This window comes from Pan troglodytes, chromosome X (genome assembly GCF_028858775.2).
Source record: "Pan troglodytes isolate AG18354 chromosome X, NHGRI_mPanTro3-v2.0_pri, whole genome shotgun sequence".
NCBI classification, from domain to species: Eukaryota; Metazoa; Chordata; class Mammalia; order Primates; family Hominidae; genus Pan; species Pan troglodytes.
Window position 1 is genome coordinate 27,528,703 of NC_072421.2, and position 22,314 is coordinate 27,551,016.

The 22,314-nt window shown below is 34.3% G+C and overlaps 1 long non-coding RNA gene across 1 annotated transcript in view; it reads left to right on the forward strand.

Annotated features, from left to right (window-relative positions):
- The window catches only part of LOC107971026 (uncharacterized), a 49,446-nt gene extending 39,842 nt beyond the window's left edge, over window positions 1-9,604 (forward strand). Inside the window, exons 2-3 of the long non-coding RNA XR_008541910.2 lie at window positions 5,581-5,689; window positions 7,027-9,604. This is a non-coding gene — a long non-coding RNA (uncharacterized LOC107971026). The remainder of the gene's footprint in view (window positions 1-5,580; window positions 5,690-7,026) is intronic.
- The last annotated feature ends 12,710 nt before the right edge of the window (window positions 9,605-22,314 follow it).

Sequence of the window (22,314 nt, forward strand, 5' to 3'; positions counted from 1 at the left end):
TGCATGTGAACAATCCAAAAAGATAAGGCAGTATGAAAAGTCTATTATTCGGATTATTCCCACAAAGACTGGGTTATTAGGTTGGTGCAAAAGTGACTGCAGTTTTAAACCATTTTTAATAGTTTCAAAAAACTATTTTTTAAATAGTTTCAGAAACAATCCCGTACATATGTTTTTTTAGGTATCATTTGGGACGGTTGGCACCACCGTCAAGTATACTTCAGTTTAAAATAAACTTTTCTTCCATCTAAGCAGGATGAAAGACCAGTCTAGTCATTAAAACTGATGGAGTAAATAATCAAGGGCCATGAGTGGAAGTAGAGGAAGTATTGAACATCAGGTCTACTTGAAAAAACAAGAAGGAGACACTAAGAAATTGACAGTGTAATGCAATTATATTTGTACATTTTGCAACCTGCGTTTTAAAAGTATGATTTTAGATTGGAAGTAGAGAAGAATAAATCATACTCTGAAGAATAATATCTGGATTAGCAGGACAGTATGCCAACAAACAGGGCCCTATAGAAACCATGCAAAGCAAAAACTGAGGGGCTTAATACCCAGTTCTGACTGACTGCATTCCACCTGCGAGGTTTAATATGAAAATTAGCAAAAAGAAAATGTCACAGAAAAACAAACATCACAGCTGTGCTTCCCAGTGGAGGTGCAAATATGGGAATGAAATGACCCTATGTTATTTTTCTTCCTTGAGCAAAATTGTCATGGTATTTGAGAAAATCTTGGCAGGTCCTGGACAGGCAAGTGATAATAACAGCAATAACCACGACAAATGATCAGGTATAATTGCTTTCTGGCAGCTAAAGGCAAGCAAGGAGAACCAGGCCAATAGACCACAATTACACCTGAATAATGGAGCAAGGAAGATCAAGAACACCATTCACTGGAATAAGACTAAAACAAATTAAATCTGCCCTATGGAGGAGAAAATGACTAGAATAGCCAGGCAACAGTATGACACTTTCTGTATTTATTTATTTAGTTAGTTTTTACTTTTATTTTTAAAATCTAGCTTTGTTAAATTATAGCCTTATGTTATCATTATCAGCCACATTAATACCTGCAATTACTTCTGAGTTTGTTTTGTGACATAAAACACATGTTGTAAAGTGTCACTCATTGCATATGGTTTGCAATATGCATTTTGAAAAAAGTTATAAAACAAGTGTGAATAGACAGCAAAAAGATCGACATCTTCTAAAATAGGAAAAAAAACCTCATCCCATAATATAATTGACTTAATCCCACAATTAGACCCCTGAACTAGTTAAACAAATGACATGCTTGCTACTCAGTTTTCAAAAGAATTCCTAGAGAAATCCATAGGTTCAGTATCATTAGGTGAGGCAGACTTTCTCTGGTAGAATTTAATTATGTTTAGTTAAGACCCTTTTCAAAATATAAAACTATATCCCCTCTTCACTGTAATCCAACTTTATAAAGTTATGATGAATTAAATAATTACTCATCTATTTTACTAATTGCTTGGAAAGCGTCAAGTAGCATATTTGTTTGTTAAGCTCAGGAAATATTTACTTGTTATCTCCTTGCCAAATCTGGTTCCTAGGCTGCCACTAGTCTCAAAAAAAAAAGTTGTTCCCATATAAATGTTCCAAGTTCCTTGGACCTTGTTATAGTTTGTCTTTGTGTTTTTAAATATTTTCAGTTTAGTTTCTCCTGTAAACCTGCCCAAAGTAATGATCGAGATTGATTCTTATAGTGCTGAAAACAGTCGTGTTTAATTTGCTCAACATAAGCAGCATTCTCAGAAGTCCAAGGTCATGATTCAGAATATTTATGTCAACACTTTGGAATGAGTAGGATGTCAATTGCTATATGAGTATACTTAATTAAAATTAGGAAAAAGATCTATGTTATCACAATCAACCCTAATTGGCACTTTAAAGGATCAAGGCCAATGAATATATAAAACATTTCCTATAATAAATATCTAGAGACAAATTGTATAATCAGTGTGATTTCTGAGCTAAACTAGATTTATACACAGATAATTTATGTATATATATAGAGAGAGAGAGAAAGAAAGAGAGAGAGAGTTAATTTTTCTCTGTCAGCCATAGAAATAAGAGATAGGAAAATTATAGAGATGTCAAATACATGATTGATCTAAATATCTTATTTTAACCATTATTTTAAGTTTCTTCCCACTAAATTTAGTAAGTAGAAACATTTCAAGGTTCTCCTTTTTGTTGTCCTAATGGTGAATGGAATAGGAAAACGAAAAGGAGGACAATTAATACACAGACAAGATAATCATTTCTGAGATAATTAAAGAATTGCCTGTATGACCATTTATTTGATTAACAGTTTAATGACATCCCTTAATCCAAGTACGGAGTCAATGCATCTAATGCATTGAGGATGCATGTAGCTATAATTGCCCACTTGTTGGCTATACGAAAGTCTGCAGTTTTTTATATTTCTCTTCTGTAGTAGAGGCAGACTGCTTCAGATGCATGGTTATGCCTCAACCACAAGATGGGAATTCAGTTGCTGTGTGGTCAAAAAGAAAGATGAATGTTCACTACAATAAACAAATCCTGAACCATTTTAAATTCATTCACATAAGTTTATGTATGTTTTATTTAAAAATATTTAATTGACAAATAAAATGTATGGATTCTAGGAGGACAATGTCATGATTTGATGTACATATATATTGTATAATGATTATCACAGTCAAACAAATTACACATTCATCAGCATCCGTAGTTGCCTCTGTATGTGTGTGTGTGTATGCGTGTGTGTGTGTGAGACAGAGAGAGAGAGGTAGACAGTTAAAATCTGTTCCTAGAATTTGCCACATTTTATAATGTTTAATTAATTTTAAATTTAATTTTAATGACACATTTTACAATTTGCCACATTTGTTTTATTTCTTCTTTTGATTTTATTTCTATTTGTTTTATTTCTTCTTTTGATTTTATTTCTATTTGTTTTATTTCTTTCTCTCTCTCTCCACACACACATGCACAATTTATTTTCAGAGCCATTTGAGTGTAGGTTGCACACATTAGGCCAATTTATCTCTTAAAACTTTGCTCATTCCTAAGAACAAAGATAGACTTTTACACAACCAAACTACAGCTATCAAGTTCAGGAAATTTAACATTGCCATAAAACTTTTATTTAATTTGCCATTCATATTCCAATGTTACCAATTGTCCCAAAAGTGTCTTTTATAGCATTTTTTTCCCTCCAGTCTGGAATCTTGTTTAGGATCATATATAGCATTTAGTTCTCATGTCTCATCAGTCTCTTTTGATCTGTAACTATTCTTCAGCTGTCCTTTGTCCCTAATGGCATGGATTTTTTGAAGAATGCAGGCCATTTGTTTATAGGGTATTCCACAATTTGAGTTTATCTTGCATTTCTTTGTGATCAAGTTAGGTTAAGCATTTCCAGCCAGAATAGTACAGAATTAATGATGTGTTATTTTCAGTGTGATTTAACCTCTTCTCACTAGACTAGATGTGAGAGTTAAACATCATCATCATCACCACCACCCCACACATATTCGTCTGTATTGCACTGGGAGTGGGCTGGGTTTCAGAACACAGCAGCAGCTCATTCCAAAGTACTAGTCATGCATATGGACATTTAAATTTGCATGGGGGAAAACGTTTTTTGTAAATTCATCTCAAAGCAACTGATGCCTCATAAACTCTACACACTGCTTCTATGTTTACTCTAACTATTGGTTTTGCTAGCATTTTAGCTTTATGGCTACTTTTTCCTCATTCTATATACTGTTTGGCTGGTACACCCACAATACAGCTTTATCTTTCAACTTTACACCAATGATTTCTAAATTTATAATATGTGCTGCAATTTCTCTATTAGATGAGGCCATTGGAGAACATCTGAAATTGCCATCGAAGTCCCAAAATCAATTTGCTTAAAACAAGTCATCTTCTTGAACCCAAATTCTTCTTCTTATACTAATTATTTCACCTGACAACACCAAATAATTCTGGACTTTTATCTTAAGAACCATATCCAGTTAATCAACAACTGTAAGAATGTCTTTCTTTATTTTACCAATGCATTTACTTCTAACTATCTCCGGTTTCTCTTCCTGTATTTACACTCATAACTTCTTACCTCCATTATCATGTAAGAACTGAACTCTGCCTACAACCTTGTCTTTTGCATTCCATCTACCACACAATAGTCAGATTAATCTTTGTAGACTACAACTATGATTAAGGCACTTATTACTTTTTATTCATGACTCCTTACTACCTATACAGTATTTATTACTTAGCATGGCATAAAATTTAAAATCTTTTCTCTGGCTGTATTTCTGGAAGCATTTGTTGTTATTCCTCATTTGTGTAGTTCCTTGAATAATACATATTATCTTCCAGTTAACTGTTTTTGTTCAAATTGTTTTCCTTGACCGAGATCCTCTAGTTTCACTTGTGTGTTCAGTGAATTTCTTCTCACCCTTCAAATTTTAGTTTTCACATCACCACCTCCATAGATTATCCAAAAGACTTTTTTCTAACCCACCCTTTTCTGGCATACACCACCTTACTTTGTTTACTTCTATACCTCATTCACCAAAATGTAAGTTTCTAGAATCCAGGAATGTTGTCTTTTATTTAGTTCTCTGGGTGCCTAACACTAGTAGATGCTCAATAAAGGTATGCATCTCTTAGATGTTGATAATGAGACATTTAAAAATCTATGGTGATAAGTGGAGAACAATCAATATGAAGCATATCTTTATAGAAATTATTGTGTAAAGGGAAACTTGGTAACTTATAAGTTTGTAAATTTATATTCTTATTTCAGAAATTCATATTCTAATACTTCAATATCTCCTTTCAAAATTCAGATTTTATTAAAAAGTAAAATGATATTATTTGTTTTGTTTTTCTTAAACTTCTTGTACCAGAGTTTACTTTACCAATGTGGAGGTTTATCTTGTTCGTATTGCATGACACCCCGTGTTTCAGAACATTATTCCAAGGTAGCATAAATTGCAAGAAATTGCAAAACATGGTGTGTTCTTTTTAATTCCCCCATATAGATCTTAAAATGTGCTGGTACATTTGGACTTCAGCTTTATGAAAATTTATTTTGACTCTTTCGCAGTCTGTCTTCCTACTCTCATCCAGCTTCTTTCCAGATTAAGTAATTTTCATCATTTCATCAACTTACCTTCAGTATTGATCTGGTTAAATCAGTTATGCTGTGGTAACAAATAAACCCCAAAATATCTTTTGCTTAATGTAGAAAACTGTATTTCTTTTCCACGCAAAGTCTCCTTTGTTATGAGTTTAGTGCATCTCCCCACTGGGAAGTGGCTCCAGGATCCAGTGTTCTAATTTAGGACTCTGCCATCTCATCTCAACATGTGGCTTTATGTTTTTCCACAACAGAGGAAGAGAGACCATGGAGAATTCACACACAATACTCCCTCTGACGACCCGCTCAGAACTAGTCACATGGCTCTTTCATGCTGCAAGGGGTCCTGGGAAATGTAATTCTTGTATATGGATGTCTCAACCATGTCTTATTTTCTCTGCACAGCTTCTCAGAAGAGACAGCACTCAGGAGCTGCCCAAGTCAGATACTTGTTTTTCTGGTTGCAGCTTTTGGAATCCTTTACCTAATGCCCTACCCAACTCCTGATTTGCCTGTAAGAATTTTATTGTGTGTCAGGTTTTGTTTTTAATGTTTAAGTATTTCGTCAGATGTTGCTGAAGGAAGGTTCCATGTCCTAGCCTCTTGTGGTATCATTACCTAGAATTGATGGCTTGCCTTTACAAGAGGACCATGCAATTCCACAATTGTACAGTGTCATTTATTCATCCTATGATACAACCTGGGCATGTAGGACTTCAGGAAAGGATTTTATATAACCAATAGCTCCTCTTAGGCTGTTTTTTTTTATTATTTACTAAAGCATAGAACACAACCAAACACAAAACATATTTTCATAATATAATTACATAGAACTATAACTAGGCCGGGCACAGTGGCTCACGCCTGTAATCTCAGCACTTTAGGAGGCTGAAGTGGGTGGATCACCTGAGGTCAGGAGTTCAAGACCAGCCTGGCCAACATGGTGAAACCCTGTCTCTACTAAAAATACAAAAATTAGCCAGACGTGGTGGCACGTGCCTGTAATCCCAGTTACTCAGGAGGCTGAGGCAGGAGAATTGCTTGAACCTGGGAAGTGGAGATTGCAGTGAGCTGAGATGGTGCCACTGCACTCCGGGCTGGGTGACAGAGTGAGACTCCATCTCAAAAAAAAGAAAAAAAGAAAAAAAGAAAAGAGCTATAACTAGTTATATATACTCACATATATACATGTAGTATGTGTATATCATGTATATTTACAGGCACTATATATAACTATGTTAACATAGCTTTGTAATATTTTTATAGAAATTTTACTCAGAAATTTGCATGAGTATGCTCCATATGCTCAAATGTATATCTTACATATATATCTATATGAATCTATCTATTCATTGATTATATCTATATTAATCTATCTATCTATCATCCATCTATCTCTGTATTTAGAATAGGAATGGGTAGGTGATGGATATAGTGAAGGGAAAGCATTATTTTTGGGTATAAAATTTTCCTCTGAAATGTTACATTAGAATAGATGACCTAAAATTATGTGATATACAGTGTTCATCCTGATGTTTGCCATACTCCCTGGCACAACTCAAAATTAAACATACTTTGCCCAGAGAGAAAAGCTTTACTGAATCACCACTTTATTTACTATTTTAGATTTTACCTGATACAGAGAATAACGTGCTCTAGTTCATCTCTTAAAATATATAAATATCACCTTCTATTAATAAGAACTAGAGTCTTGCATTTCTCATTTAATCTCTACCACAATACTACGAGGTATTTGTATAAAAGACATCTTATTTCTCTATTCGTTTATTTGTTTTTCTCTATTAACAGGATCCCAGGCAATGTTTTCACACATTTTTTATCCTCTTACAGGTAGAGATGGTCAATAAAAAGAAGCAGAGGTTCATGGGACTTCCAGGACAATGCTTCATGATTCTAAGCATTGCTGCTAACTAGACAGAACAATGACAGCCATTTGAGAATTATGAGACAAAGATCAAGAGCATATCACAGACTTGGCCTTGCCATCCTTGAGCAGCTAAACACAAAACATCAAACTCCTACTTCCATACTTAGTATTACATGAGTATATCAAATTTTATGTATTTAACTCTGCCTAGTCAGATTTTTTTATAAGCTCCAAGCACAATTTTTAGCTAATTTAGTAAATTCATTCTTACAGAAGTGATAAAAATTACCCAAGGACACTCAGATAACAAAAGTCAGAGTAGGGCTGTGAACTTCAGTCTTATTACCTCATGCTCATTTTCTTACACTATATGCCATTGCATGAGTCTTAGAAACTGTGTTCTGGTTCAGTGTTCTGCAGCAGTTTATTTAAAGCTCATGAAATATTATAAAGAGTAGGCTGAGATTGAATTAGACAAGGTGACAGAAATATGCACTGGTTAAAATCTTCCTTACCTTCAACCTCAGTCCCCACTTTTGCACTTGTCTTAAACATTGGATTATTTCAATCAGCAGATCACTGTGTTATCACTTATAGTAAAAGACTGACTGCTGTCTTTATTAAAAACACATTAATGTACGTGTATAGTTAATGCAGGGATATCCCAAAGCGGAGTGGTTTTAGTGAAAAAAAAAGGAGGGAGGGAGGGAGGGAGGGAGGAAGGAGGAAAGGAAGGAAAGGAAAGGAAAGGAAAGGAAAGTGAAGGGTAGGATTCATTTCTGCTTTAAGTGTGATATTTCTCCCTTTTCTTCATACTGATTCTTGAAGCATAGAATTGCTTCTGTCAAAAATACAGCAATTCTTTATTTATCCCCACTCTGAATATTAAGAGAGTAATTTTAAGGTGAAAGCATATTAAGAAAGCCTTACTTCTTCATTTTTTTTTTCTATTCTCGGCCTAAGGACCACATGATTTTATACATGGTCTGCTAACCAACTGCTAAGTATTAGGACAGAAATCATCAAAGAGAACCAGTAAATTCTGTCTTTTTTTCCTCTGGTACTTCTCTAACTGGAGAATCCTCTTCATTTCAAGTGGAAGATCTTCCTCTTAGTAAGAGTGCTCTGACCTACATAAACCGTGTAGCATAGAAGCCATATTTTTTCTCTTTTAAATTCCACACAAATTAACCTCCACACCTGAGTGTTTTATGTTAAACTAATTTAAAATGTTATTTCTTTGCCTTTTGAACTCTTTTCAAAAACTAAATAACTATTTGGCTAGATAAATGCCCTTGAAAGTAAAAGTTCAACTCTCTTGCTTTTTAAAAATAATATTATGATCTCTTGACTTATGGTTATATTTCATAATGGTGGTGAATATAAATTATTTAAAAACTGTACCCTCAATTTTAACTCTTTATATTGCTATCAAATCTTTCAGAAACATTTTTACAATTTTTTTTCTAGTTGGTTACTATTACTTTTACTCCATTACTTTTTAAAATAAAATCATTATATATAACAAGGAGACAAATTCCATATTATATATTGTGTATGGCATCAAATTAACATATGACATTAGCTTCCTCTGTGGGTCTTCTTCTTCTAGAATTTGTCTCCATCAATTTATCCAGTGCATCACAACAACTTCAAAGTTTGCAACACAAAACTTCATTTCCAAAAGATATTCAGTATCCCCTCATCCCTAGGGGGAATGTATATAATTCTTAGCCTAGTATTCAAGACTCATCATCACATATCTTTTGTAAGTCATCACCATCCACATCTGACCCATCATCAGTCATGCTGATTTGCTCAGTCTTATGAATGGGCCTTGAAATATTTATTCTTTCCCTCCAAAATGAATAAGATAGAGTATAAATAAAATGCATCATCTACTTGTATAAAAGTCTTAGTGCCTCACACAATTCTAAATATGTACAAATTGTTTTGAGCTTGTAGAACCAAGTCATGATGGATAATCTCGTGTATATTGTTTATTTATTTTAACTGAAAAATAAAATTGTGTATATTTATTAAGTACAACAGGATGTTTTGAGATATGTATACATGAATGGCTAAATTGTGTTAATGAACATATGCATTACCTCACATGCTTATCATTTATCTTTTTTTGTGGAGACAACACTTAAAATCTACTTTCATAGCAATTTTCAAATATATAATATACTGTTATTAACTGTAGTCACCATAATGTGCTGTCAACCTATTGAGTTTATTGCTCTTATCTGACTGAAATTTTATGTCCTTTGACCAACATCTCCCCAAGGCTCCTACCTACCAGCTTCTAGTAACCATGACTCTGTTTCTATGAGTTGGACTATTTTAGATTCCACTAATAAGTGACATCATGTGGTATTCGTCTTTCTGTGCCTAGCTTATTTCACTTTACATAATGTCCTATAATCTCATATATGTTAAATTAAGCTCTTTCCCTACTGCTTTGTTCCTCACTCTCACCCTTGCTTGGGTTACTATAGATAAAAGTTACCAAAGAAGAAATTAAAGTACTTTAAACACATATGTCTGTCTATCTATAATGGTATCAACTTCAATAAATAATTCAATGTGTTATGCATGGAAAAATATGAAAGGGTCAAGAATTATTTAATATGAAGTTTGGGAAAGAGAAATGACTATATAAAGCTGCCCTTTCAAAATCAGGAAGGAAAATCAAATTCAACAATAATTATTAATTCTTCATATTACTGGGACAGAAAGCTAATCAAGTTGGATAATGCTACTTTGGAGAAGAAGATGAAAGATGTGTCCGGGCGTGGTGGCTCACGCCTGTAATGCCAACACTTTGGGAGGCCGAGGCGGGCAGACCACCTGAGATCAGGAGTTTGATACCAGCCTAGCTAACATGGTGAAACCCGTCTCTACTAAATATAAAAATTAGCCTGGATGGTGGTGTACACCTGTAATCCCAGCTACTTGGGAGGCTGAGGCAAGAGAATTTCTTGAACCCGGGAGGCGGAGGTTGCAGTGAGCTGAGATCGGGCCACTGCACTCTAGCCTGGGCTACAGAATGAGACTCTGTCTCAAAAAAAAAAAGAAAGGAAAGAGAGAAAGAAAGAAAGAAAGAAAGAAAATGAAAGATGACTATATACATGATTGACTGATTATTTTGTATAACTTGTCAAATATCCTAAGGCACAGTTCCAAAAACAATTCCAAAACTGTGTTAAAAATATCTTCATTGAAGCAAAATTACATATTATTTTACTAATTCAAACTGCATTCTCCAAAATTAGCCCAGATTTCTGGCATTATAGCACACCTATACATACCCTGTGATTCCTGAGTTAATTGGCAAATATTCTCCTCCAGGAAATTATTGTTGATTAATAGCCTATTTGGAAACAAACATATTAAGAATAAGATAGTTTTGAAGTAAAATTAAAATTGCTTTAGAAACAGAGTATTTGAATATACTTTGTTCAGTCTGTATCCAAATCCTGAGCAACACCCAATACATTAAATAAGTCTTCCTTAGAAAGAAAAACTGCTGTTTGCAACAACATGGAATAACCTGGAGGACGTTACGCTAAGTGAACTAAGACAGAGAAAGACAAACACTACATGATCTCGCTTATATGTGGAATCTAGAAAAAGTGAAACTCATGGTAACATAAAGTAGAATGGTGGTTAACAGGGGCTGGGGTGAGGAAATGGGGAGATATTTGTAAAAGGGTACAAACTTTCAGTTATAAGATGAATACATTCTGAAGACCTAGAAAAAGAACAAAAACCAAAACTGCTGACTTAATTCTAGCCTGTGGGGGGTGGTGAAGTAAGTAAAAATCCAGAATAAAAATAAATAAATGTTCGTAATGAAATAAAGTCAGTATTCCCCAAGGATGGCTTGATAGTGACCTTCCTTCTAAATGCCAGGACTATGAATAGGAAGTAACTGAGACTTATGGCCCAGTGGGGCCAATGATCACTTTCAAACCCAATGTTAAGGGTGATAAAATGATATCCGGTTAATGTGATTTTCTCTAACATTATCACTTTTTTATGCATGGATTGCTGTTCTTGGACAACAGATTCACAAACTCACCGTAGGTTTTCTTTCAACACCTTTATTGGATACTGTGACATACATCCACTATAGGTGTACAGTCTGTATCTTCTTTAAATGAAGAATTTGTTGACTCAGGGGCAAAGACGAACTGTCGTGCAATGGCTGGTTGATAAAGTTGGTACTCAGGGTGCCCAAAGCAAGATGATTCTGACATAACAATTTAGTTACAGAGTTCCCTGTGGGTGTCAGCTGGAGCTTTTTTTTCTTTCTTTCTTTCTTTTTTTGGCCTGCCAAGCATTTTGGCTCCTGCCTAATCCTGCTTATTTACTCTTTCTTCCACATGTGGACCCAAGCATACTCTCTAACCAATATTTTGAGATATAAACTCAACTACACTTCTCAAGGAACCCAACCAACAGACAACATCTGCAGTATTGATTGATTGATTTCTAGAATGTCTGACAATATGACATTGAGAATTATTAACCATGTTGTTTTCTATTTTCCAGTCAAATCCTTTTAATCCCATTAGTAGGTTAGGTTTTTGTTGCATTTCACCAGCAAACAAAGAGGAAAAAGCAGGGATAGAATACAAATTTTAAAGTAAATATGATATCAATAATTAAGATGGCATTCTGATGAGAACACTTTTACATTCACTCTGTTAGTATATTCAGGAATATAATTTTAACTATAGTCACCATGTTGTACAATAGAGATCTTGAACTTATTCCTTCTAGCTAACTCAAATTTTGTATCCTTTGACCAACGTCTCACCAACCCCCTCCCTCACAGCCACACCAACCTCTGGTAAGTACCATTCTACTCTCTAATTCAGTGAGATCAACTTTTTTAGATTTCACATATAAGTGAGATCCTGTGGTATTTTTACATAATGGCCTTTGGGTACATCCATATTGTCACAAATGACAGAATTTCCTTTTGCATGGCTGAATAGTATTCCATTGTGTATATGTACTACATTTTCTTCATTCATTCATTGACAACTATGTGAGTTAACACATATGTACATTAGCTAGATTCTACAATGTATATATATATTTCAAAACATCATGTTATACATGATAAATACATAAAATTTTATCTATCAATGTAAAACATAAACAAGATAAAAATACACTATATTTCTGCCATCTTTCTTCCATATTTGTAATATAAATGAATTTGAGTTATAAAAACGTTGTATTGTTTACACCCTGAATGTAATACATTGAGATTTGTATCTGCTGTACACATTAAATAGATTTGTAGCTTTCATTCATTTTACTACCTATAAATTTGATGTTTTGACTTACTGATTTCAAAAGTAAATTCTGAGAGGAAAAATTTTGCTCTTTGCCTTAAAAGTCAGGGCAAATCTTTCTTTTACTCCATTTGATATTTTCATTTTTTTCTGAAGCAAGAATGTTTTTATTTGAACAGGCAAGAATCAGTTATGCAGTTTATTGATCAACAAGTATTCATTGGTTATCTTCTGTTTTCCATATGTATTTGCCCCAATGGAGGATAATACCATCTTAGAAACTGCAGAATATCACCATATCTTATCATGAATTCATAGGCTGTAGATCCAGAAACTCAACAGAAACCAAACACCTCAATAATATCTCATCTATGTATTTTTATTAGTAGTATATTAAACTGTCATGAAGAGCATATTTGTTCAAAAATGTATGTGCCTGGAGCTCTTTTAAGAAATTTGCATATTGTATCAGTCAGGGTTCAATCAGAGAAGCAGAACTTCTAGGAGTGATATAAAGTTGGAAATTTTTTATAGGAATTTGACCTTGGGAAATTGTGGGTGCAGGTTAAACGGATTATGGATGACTGTCATTTCTGCATCTGGTGCTGATCCTAATGTAAACAGTGCAGACAGTAAAAAAAGACAGATGTGACATGAAAGAAAGTAAGGACAAACTGGAACCAATGAGGACAAGCTTTAATGCACATTAGTCTTTCTCTGCTTCCAAACCTCCTTCAATAATGGGATGTCTTGCAGGACAAGCTTGTGTCCTTTTCTCCAGGTCTACACAAGCACCAGCACAGAAGCTATAGAAGCTTAAGAAGGAAACCAAATAGAAGCTGGAATAGTTGTGGGCCCAGCTGCTACCTCACACTAACAAGGTGAGCCAGCAGATCAGCGAACACCTTCATGACCTGCAACAGAAACTGATGTCTTGCACTGGGCTTCTGAGTATAAAAAGCATACTCTTTGCCCTTCCAATTCCCATGCAAGATGTCTCTATTAAGAAAAGAGAATTCTGAGAAAGTTCAGGCTTAGCTAAGTTGACATGGTACAAGCCCGTTATATATACATGAACATACATAATCCTTGCACTAACCCTATTATCTGCACCTTGCAGATGAAGAAAATGAGGCACAGAGAGGATAAATAATTTAGTGCCATGGTCAGAGTAACCCTTCCATAGATAAAGATTATTAAATCTGGACAAAATAAGAAACATAATGATAATTTTTTTTCCTTTTTTTTTTTTTTAGACAGAGTCTCATGCTGTTGCCCAGGCTGGAGTGCAGTGGTACAATCTCAGCTCACTGCAATCTCCACCTCTTGGATTCAAGCGATTCTCCTACTTCAGCCTCCCGAGTAGCTGGGACTATAGGCATGCACCACCACACCGTGCTAATGTTTTGTATTTTTAGTAGAGATGTGGTTTCACCATGTTGACCGGGCTGGTGGTAAACTTCTGACCTCAGGTGATCCACCCACCTCGGCCTCCCAAAGTGCTGGGATTACAGGCGTGAGCCACCGCCCCTGGCCCAAAATGATAATTTCAAAAACTAGAACGACCATATGATTCAGCAATCCCACTTCTGGATGTGAATCCAAAGGAATTGAAATCAAAATCTCTAAGAGATAATTGTGCTCCCATGTTCATCGCAGCATTATTTACAATAGCCAAGATATGGAAACAACCTAAATGTCCATTGATGGATGAACAGATAAAGAAATTGTGGTGCACACATACAATGGAATATTATTCAGCTTTTAAAAAGAAAGAAATCCTGCCATTTGCAACAACATAGTTGGACCTGGAGCGCATTGTATTAAATGAAGCAAGCCAGTCACAGAAAGACAAATATAGTAGTGTGTGATCTCACTTATATGTAGAATCTAAAATAGTCAAACTCTTAGAAGAGAGTAAAATGGTGGTTTCCAGGGTATGGGAGAAGAGATAAATGGAGAAGTGAGGGTTAAAGGGCTAAAGTTTCAGTTATATAAGATAGGCAAGTTCTGGAAATCTACTATACAACATAGTATTTATATGTAACAGCAGAGTATTGTATACTTAACATTTGCTAAGAGGATAGATCTTATGTTAAATGTCACCACAAAAATCCACAGTAGGAATAATAAAGGGAATGGGAGGAAGCTGGGAGGTGCTGGATGTGTTTATGACCTTGATGGTGATGACAGTTTCGCAGGTGTGTACTTATTCCTAAAGTTATCAAGATGTAGACATTAAATATGTACAGCTTTTATATGTCAGTAGTACATCAATAAAGTGGTTTAAAATCATCATCATCATCATCATCATCCTCATCATCATTTGAAGGCATAGGTGAAAGAACCAAAACAGGCAGAAACTAGGGGGGAAACTTTCCTTGAAGGAAGGTAACTATGCTTGGTGAAATTTGTGAGGTAATCTTTTGGCCTTATAAAGTTCCCTACTTTAAAGATCTTTATAAAGTATAAGCACACAAAAAACCGCAGCCCAAAAGGCTTGAAGTATGAGAGGACAGAGTTAGGGACAGCAGAGCAGAAAGTTAGTAATTCTGGAAGTCAGGGAGCAGCAGAGGCAGCAAGTCCCAATATCTGTGTATAAAATCTACCAAACCTTAGCTGATCTCTAAAGCGTGATAAAGATCCCAAGAGGCCCAGTAAAATCTCAGTAGATGTAAACTGAAAGAAGTAAGTGACATTTCATCTTCTGCAGCCCACAGGAGAGATAGAGTTTGGAGCTTGAGTTCCTCCAAGTTATCTACTTCAATGAAAATTACTCTTCAGAGGAACAGAATTTAGACTCTACACAAACCGTTCATATCTAGTATTCTATAGAAAAATCACTGGACTTGTAAAAGAATAGAAAAACATGATGTACACTCAAGAAAAAATATAGTCAATAAACCATCCCTAAGATGACACAGATGTTGCAATTTTCAGACAAGGACTTTAAAGCAACTGTTAAATATTTTCAACAACTTAAAAGAAAATATATACACATAAATAACCGAATAATGAATCTTAGCAGAGAAATGGAAACAATATATAGTTTCAGGGCCCTTAGCTGGGAGATTGCAGGAACAGGAAATATATGAGTTTTGATGAAATTGAGTGGACAAGGAAGAAAATGTCAAGAGATGAGGAGAGAGATATTTCAGTAAGATAGATCATGTACAACATTATAGACCATTGTAAGGATTTGGGCCTTTATTCAAGTGAAACAACAAGTAATTGGAGGGATTTGAGAAGAAAAGTGACATTACTTGACTTCTCCTTAGTACTTTAACTGCACTGCTGAGAAGAGACACTGGAGAGAGAAACAAGAAACTAGGAAGGAAGACTGATTAGAAGGATTAGGAGACTGGATCGATGATGATGGCATAAACCTGTGTGGTAGTAGTGAAATTTATGTGAAGTGAATATATTCTGATGGTAAAGAAAGAGAATATGTTGATGGTTTGGATATGACTCCAGGATTTTTTGACTAAGCAGCTAGGAGGTGTAGTCATTACTTGCTACATAATTTGTGGGGCCCAGTGCAAAACGAAAATGCAAGGTCTTATTTATTTATTTAAAAGAAAAAAAAAAGGATTCGCCGGGCACGGTGGCTCATGCTTGTAATCCCAACACTTTGGGAGGCCGAGGCGGGTGGATCACGAGGTCAGGAGTTCAAGACCAGTCTGGCCAACATAGTGAAACCCTGTCTCTACTAAAAATACAAAAAATTAGCCGAGTATGGTGGTGTGCGCCTGTAATCTCAGCTACTCGGGAGGCTGAGGCAGGAGAATTGCTTGAACTCGGGAGGCAGAGGTTGCAGTGAGCCGAGATCATGCCATTGCACTCCAGCCCAGGCGACAGTGTGAGACTGTGTCTCAAAACAAACAAACAAACAAACAAACAAAAACCCAACAACAACAACAACAACAAAGGATTAAGAATATCAAGATGCTGACGGTGGGGCTTTAAACAAACTACCCAAATTGCATGCTCCTGAAGCCCTCGATGCATTTGCTATTTGCCGACTTCAGGAAAAGCAGGTTTTATGGACAGGGAAAGGTAGGTTGAATTTAGACATTTTATGCATTTGAAGATGTTTAGTAAATAATAAATAATAAATTTTTCTTAAATATAAAGCATTTTACACTTAAAAAACCCATCCAGTCACCAAGAATTTCTATTCATGTATATTAAGCCTCCAAGTATAAATACCTAAATACTAGCAAGTCATGTTTATTCAGCCTTTTATACAGTATTTTGAGAGAATGGTCAAGTTTAACCCATTCAATGGTTTGAAATATCAGTGGGCATCTCTACAAGCAGTAAAATTATTCAAAACAAATTTCTGGTTTGATTAGAAAAAGTAGTGTGTAAAGTCATTTCAAAAAGGTTTTTAAATCAACTGGATTTTTTCCTAATATTTATACCTATTCAGTGGAGTGATATCGGCACCAATATGACATCATCAATGAATATTTTACATTTGATTTTAAAGCATTTCTTGGGACTCCTTTATGTATAGTAATCTCCTTTTATCCACAGGGGCATATGTTCCAAGACCCCCACTGAATTCCTGAAACTGTAGCTAGTATCAAATCCTATATACACTATGTGTTTTTTTATCCATACATTTCTCTTATAAAGCTTAATTTATAGATTAGGCACAGTAATAAAATAGAACAATTATAAAAATATTCTGCAGTAAGAGTTATGTGGCTATGGTCTCTTTCTCAGAATATCTTATTATACTGTACTCACCTATTTTTGGACCGCCGTTGACCTCAGGAAACTGAAACGATGGAAATTCAAATCACAGAAATCAAAACCCTAGATAAGGGGAGACCACAGTATCCACTGTTAAGCTGCAGCAAAGTTAATTCTTGCTTTTGTCAGAAGTGTCTGTGAGTGAATCAAGCTATTATCAGTGAATCTGGCCATTGCTGCCACCCCCAGGATCTAACCCAGACAAGCTACTCTTTATAGACCTAGCCAGAAAGAACATATTAACAAAGAAAATGTGTTAATATAACCAGATAAATGGTTGTGGTAATTCCAATATTGATACAGGAATAACAGGAATTCCATTGTGAGTAAATAACACATTAGCTTCATGTCTGGGTCACTTGGACTTTTTAAAGAACTGATGACTTTAAAAACTGAAGAAATATTCAAAATCTTATAGTGTACATAAAATTATAAAAATATTTTTATTTTTCCATATTGGCTTGTAATTATGTATGCTATATGTTTTAGGTAGTATTAAATAAACTGTGTGTCTCTGTATATATGTGTGGAAAATATATGTGTGGAAATTGTAAATTTTTGTTTTCACACATTGGTGTAGAGTTGCTTACGATATTTTCTTTAAATCTATTTTATCTTTAGTTGTGCCTACTCAGTTTCTAATACATTTCAGATGTTCTTTATCTCATTTTTATTTTACTTCATATATTGGATACATAAATAATTAGCATTCAATCATCTTTCCTGTGCTTCGATTTTCTTCTAAGTACTGTTAAACAATGTTATATGCAGTGGTTTTGTCGTAATTCATTTCCGAGGAATTTACTAATTTTCCTTTTGATTTCTCCAACCCATAAACTTTCATTTTTAAACTCCTAAACTATATAAGGTTTTTCAATAATCTTTTTATTTTTGATTGCTAAATTGTCCTTCTGTTACAGAATATAGTCGCTGTGATACAGACTTTGAATTTGGTGAGCCTTAATTTATAACCTAGATTATGACCAAATTTTATCAATATTCTTTGTGTGTTTGTTATTAAAATATATACTTTCTTGTTCAGATATAATACTTAATAAACTTGATTTTATTGTGTCTCAACTCATTCTAAATTCATATTTTTAAAAATCTGCTTTATTTCCATGTTGCGCTTATTTCACATTGCGTGCCTATATCAAAACAACTCATGTACCCTATAAATATATACACCTACTATGTACCCACAAAAATTTCAGAAAAATTAAAAAACAAAAACAAGTTTCTATTTTTTGACAAGCATTTGAAAACACTCCTGGTCCAATTTTGCAATTGTCTATACCCATTGAAACACTGATAATTTTTGCTCTACATATTAGGTGCATACTGATTACATATTTTTATTCTACTAATGAACTTAAATTATCATTCTATTATGACAGTCTAGAAATCCTTCTGTCTTCATATTTACTTTATAATAATTGAGAGGCTAAGATACACACTTAAAACATAAGGAAGTAAATTTTTAGAAATTAAAAAATCTCTCTCTCTCTCTCTCTCTATATATATATAGTACATAGTAGGTGTATATATTTATAGGGTACATGAGATGTTTTGATATAGGCACGCAATGTGAAATATTATATAGAGAAATATATATATATATATAGAGAGAGGTAGACAGAGAGATCTATATTACCTATGTCTGCATATCCATATTTCTATATCCCTGTCTATATACCCATGTCTGTCTATTTTACAGAGACTTCAGATCTTTTGCATTTGTAGTAATTGCTGATACATTAAATAATTTTAACACATAGTTTTCATTTTCTGCTTGTTCTGATTGTACTGGGTTTATTTTTGTCTTCATTTATTGTCCGTTTTTTTATGTTCTTTCACTGAATGCACATGCTTTTTTTTTTTTTTTCCAGGGTCTTACTCTGTCATCCAGGCTATAGTGCAGTGGCCTGATCACGGCTCACTGCAACCTCCGCCTCCTGGGCTTAAACAATTCTCCTGCCTCAGTCTCCCAAGTAGCTGGGACAACAAGCGTGAGCCACCACGGCAGGCTAATTTTTGTATTTTTAGTAGAGACGGGGTTTCGCCATGTTGGCCAGGCTTGTCTCGAACTCCTGACCTCAGGTGATTCTCCTGCCTCGGCCTCCCAAAATGCTGGGATTACAGGTGTGAGCCACGGCTCCTGTAATGCACATGCATTTTTAACATCCTCATTTAACTTAATAAATGTTAAAGATAGTGTCACTATCTTTCTCTGAAACAACACGATGACCTTCAAAAATTAACTTCAGTGTCTCTTATTTTATATTACATATTACAAAGTATTGTCCATTATGTTGATCTTACACATTCGTTATTTGGTTACTAGTGTCTTTGTGTCTTTGTTCACCCATCCTTCTGACTTACCTGTCTTTCTAGGTGCTTTAATTTTCATGTTGAAGTGTATATTTGGAAATTCTTTCAGGGAATGTCCCTCCTTTTCTCTCTCTGTCTGAAAATGTCTTCACTGCAGTTATTCTTGAATAGTATAAAGAGTAGTACTATATTGGCTCTTCCCAGATGTCGTGTGGAAATTTGCAACCAGGAAGCATTTTTTTTGTGTGAATTTCTCAAACTAGAATTTATTAGAGTCTGGAGAAATAATAAAATTAAACTTACCACATGTGTGAGACAGACCTATGCTTTTGATTTCTCAGATTTTTAAAAATCCCATCAAGAAAGAAATCAGAGGCAGGTGAGCTTCCTTGTTTCCTTTTGCGGCTGAGTGTTTTTTTAAGTCTACTTTCTCTCCATATATTTGAGGATCCTGGATTGATGTACAGATAGATCTCGGTTTCAGCTACCTTACCTCCCTTGTGTATATGGCTAATAAAACCCCTTGGTAACTAAGATGGGTGAATCCTCATCATGTTTTTAAAAGGAAGTCAATTTAATTAAAGACATCTCTAATGTCTAATACAAGATATTTTTGAATTTATTGATAGATTTTGTATAAATCTCTATTTAATCTCATTTTGGTTTCATCAATATATCAACATCTACAGATTACAGTAGATGACCGTTAATATTATCTATGTCTTTTCATTTGAAGGTTATTATATGTATGATTTCCATTTTTATTGTTTTATAATCCTCTTAGACTTTTTGCTTAATTAAGCCAATATTTTTAAATATTTTTTTGTTCTGATCCTGGTCTTTTAGTTTTGTGTACTGCTAGTAACTTGGTAATATAAGCCAACATATAAATGATAATATTGATTACTAGTCATAATAACAGAGGAAATGGAATATTATATCTGAACTGTCTGATTTATCTTTCCTTCTCAATACTTTGCAGCTATGGCACAAAATCTAAATGCAAATAGATGAAGTTTGTCTTACAATTATTCTACAAAGAGCACAACTACTTCAATTTAATGAGCATACTGACATGTGATATTACTGTTATCCAACAGTAACTTCTAAAATCTCTCAGAAAACTGTGTGAGAAAAAAAAAGTGAACTGCAAGAGGGGTTGTCATAAAAAATCCCTAATTGGGTACTATATAAAGTGAAGCTACTTCACATCTTTTCTTTCTCCTTTCACTTCCAGCCACAAATACAATGAGTTTCCAGTTTCTAAGAGGAGGAAGTGGCATAAAACTTTCTAACTACAGATCACGTTTATAAAGAGGTAAATGCAAGTTTTCTTCATGGTAAAGAGAAATAAATTCAAATTGCAAACCTAGTTACATTTTGAATGTAAAATTCAAAAGAATGGAGAGAAAATAATTTTTGTAAAAATTAATACTAATGTATGAAATACCGAAATGAAATTTCTCAGCCAAAAAATTAAGCTAATTTGTCCAATCTTTAAAACGCTTTATTTTCTACTGCATATATACTTTGTCTTTAAATTTTAAGTCTAAAGCTTTAGAAAATAAGCCCACTTCGAGGCTGACCCAGTTTTGTTGATAGTGTGCTCAATATAAGATGGTTTGTCTCATGAAATCTAACCGCTCTCTATAGATAGATAGATAGATCCATCCATCCATTCATACATACATAGACTATAAAAATCACTTCCATAATCCCAGCACTTTGGGAGGCTATGGTGGGAGGATGACTTGAGCTCAGGAGTTCAAGCCCCGCAGCCTGAGGAATACAGGGAAACTTTGTCTCTCCAAAAAAAAAAAAAAAAAAAAGCCACCGGTGTAGTCCCAGCTACTTTGGGAGACTGAAGTGGGAGGATCACTTGAGCCCAGGAGGTCGAGGCTGCAATGAACTGTGATCATGCCACCTCACTCTGGACTGAACAAGACTCTCTCAAAAAAAAAAAAAAAAATCACCACAAACTGGAAAATTAGGCTGTGACTCTAATAAGGAAAAGTTCACATTTTCAAGGAGCTCAAGTTCAGTGTTACAGGTGAGAAAGTCGATTTCATTTGTATTTTTTACTATTAATCAAACAATTTGTAACTATATTATGTTAAATAAGATGAGAATTATAATGCTGTAAAATACGATTAAATTATATAGTAAATATTACTAAATATTTTTGTACAGAAATAAATTCTCACAGTAGCTTCTACCTAGTGTCTTAGTTCCTCCCTTTACAAGTCTGATTTGTTTTTCACTAGGATTTTTACCAGAAAATCCTTCTTACATTTGTAGATGTACAAAACCTTATAAATATTTTCTTCAAAATAAAAAATAAATCTTTTTTTTTTTCCTCTTTTGACATAATATAAAACATTCTCACAACTGTGATTGCTGTATTTTGAATTGGCTCTAGTTTGCCTAACTTCTCTTGAAACTACTATATAAGGATCTGAATGCAGTGCTCTGGGTCTCAGCAGGTAAGACAGAGCAGGATTTTAATCATTGTAATTCTAGATGTTATATTTATAAGGAATTAAGTCTTTCATAGTAACTGTTTTTTGCCTTCATCTTGCCATTCATATATTGAGCTTAATAAGTCTAAAATTCTAATCCACTCTAAAAGTGTAATCCTTAAACCCCAAGCTCCTCTAATCTTTTATATGTATGCTTCTGAAATAGCAGATTAATTAAATACACCAACTGTGGCTTTCTAAAAGTAAGCTAACTTTTCTGAACTTCACGATTGCATAAACAAGGAAAATGCACCCACCTAACAGTGTGGTTAAAAAAGAAAAAATAGATAAGTTAATGTTCAGTGTTACTCCTAGCACAAAT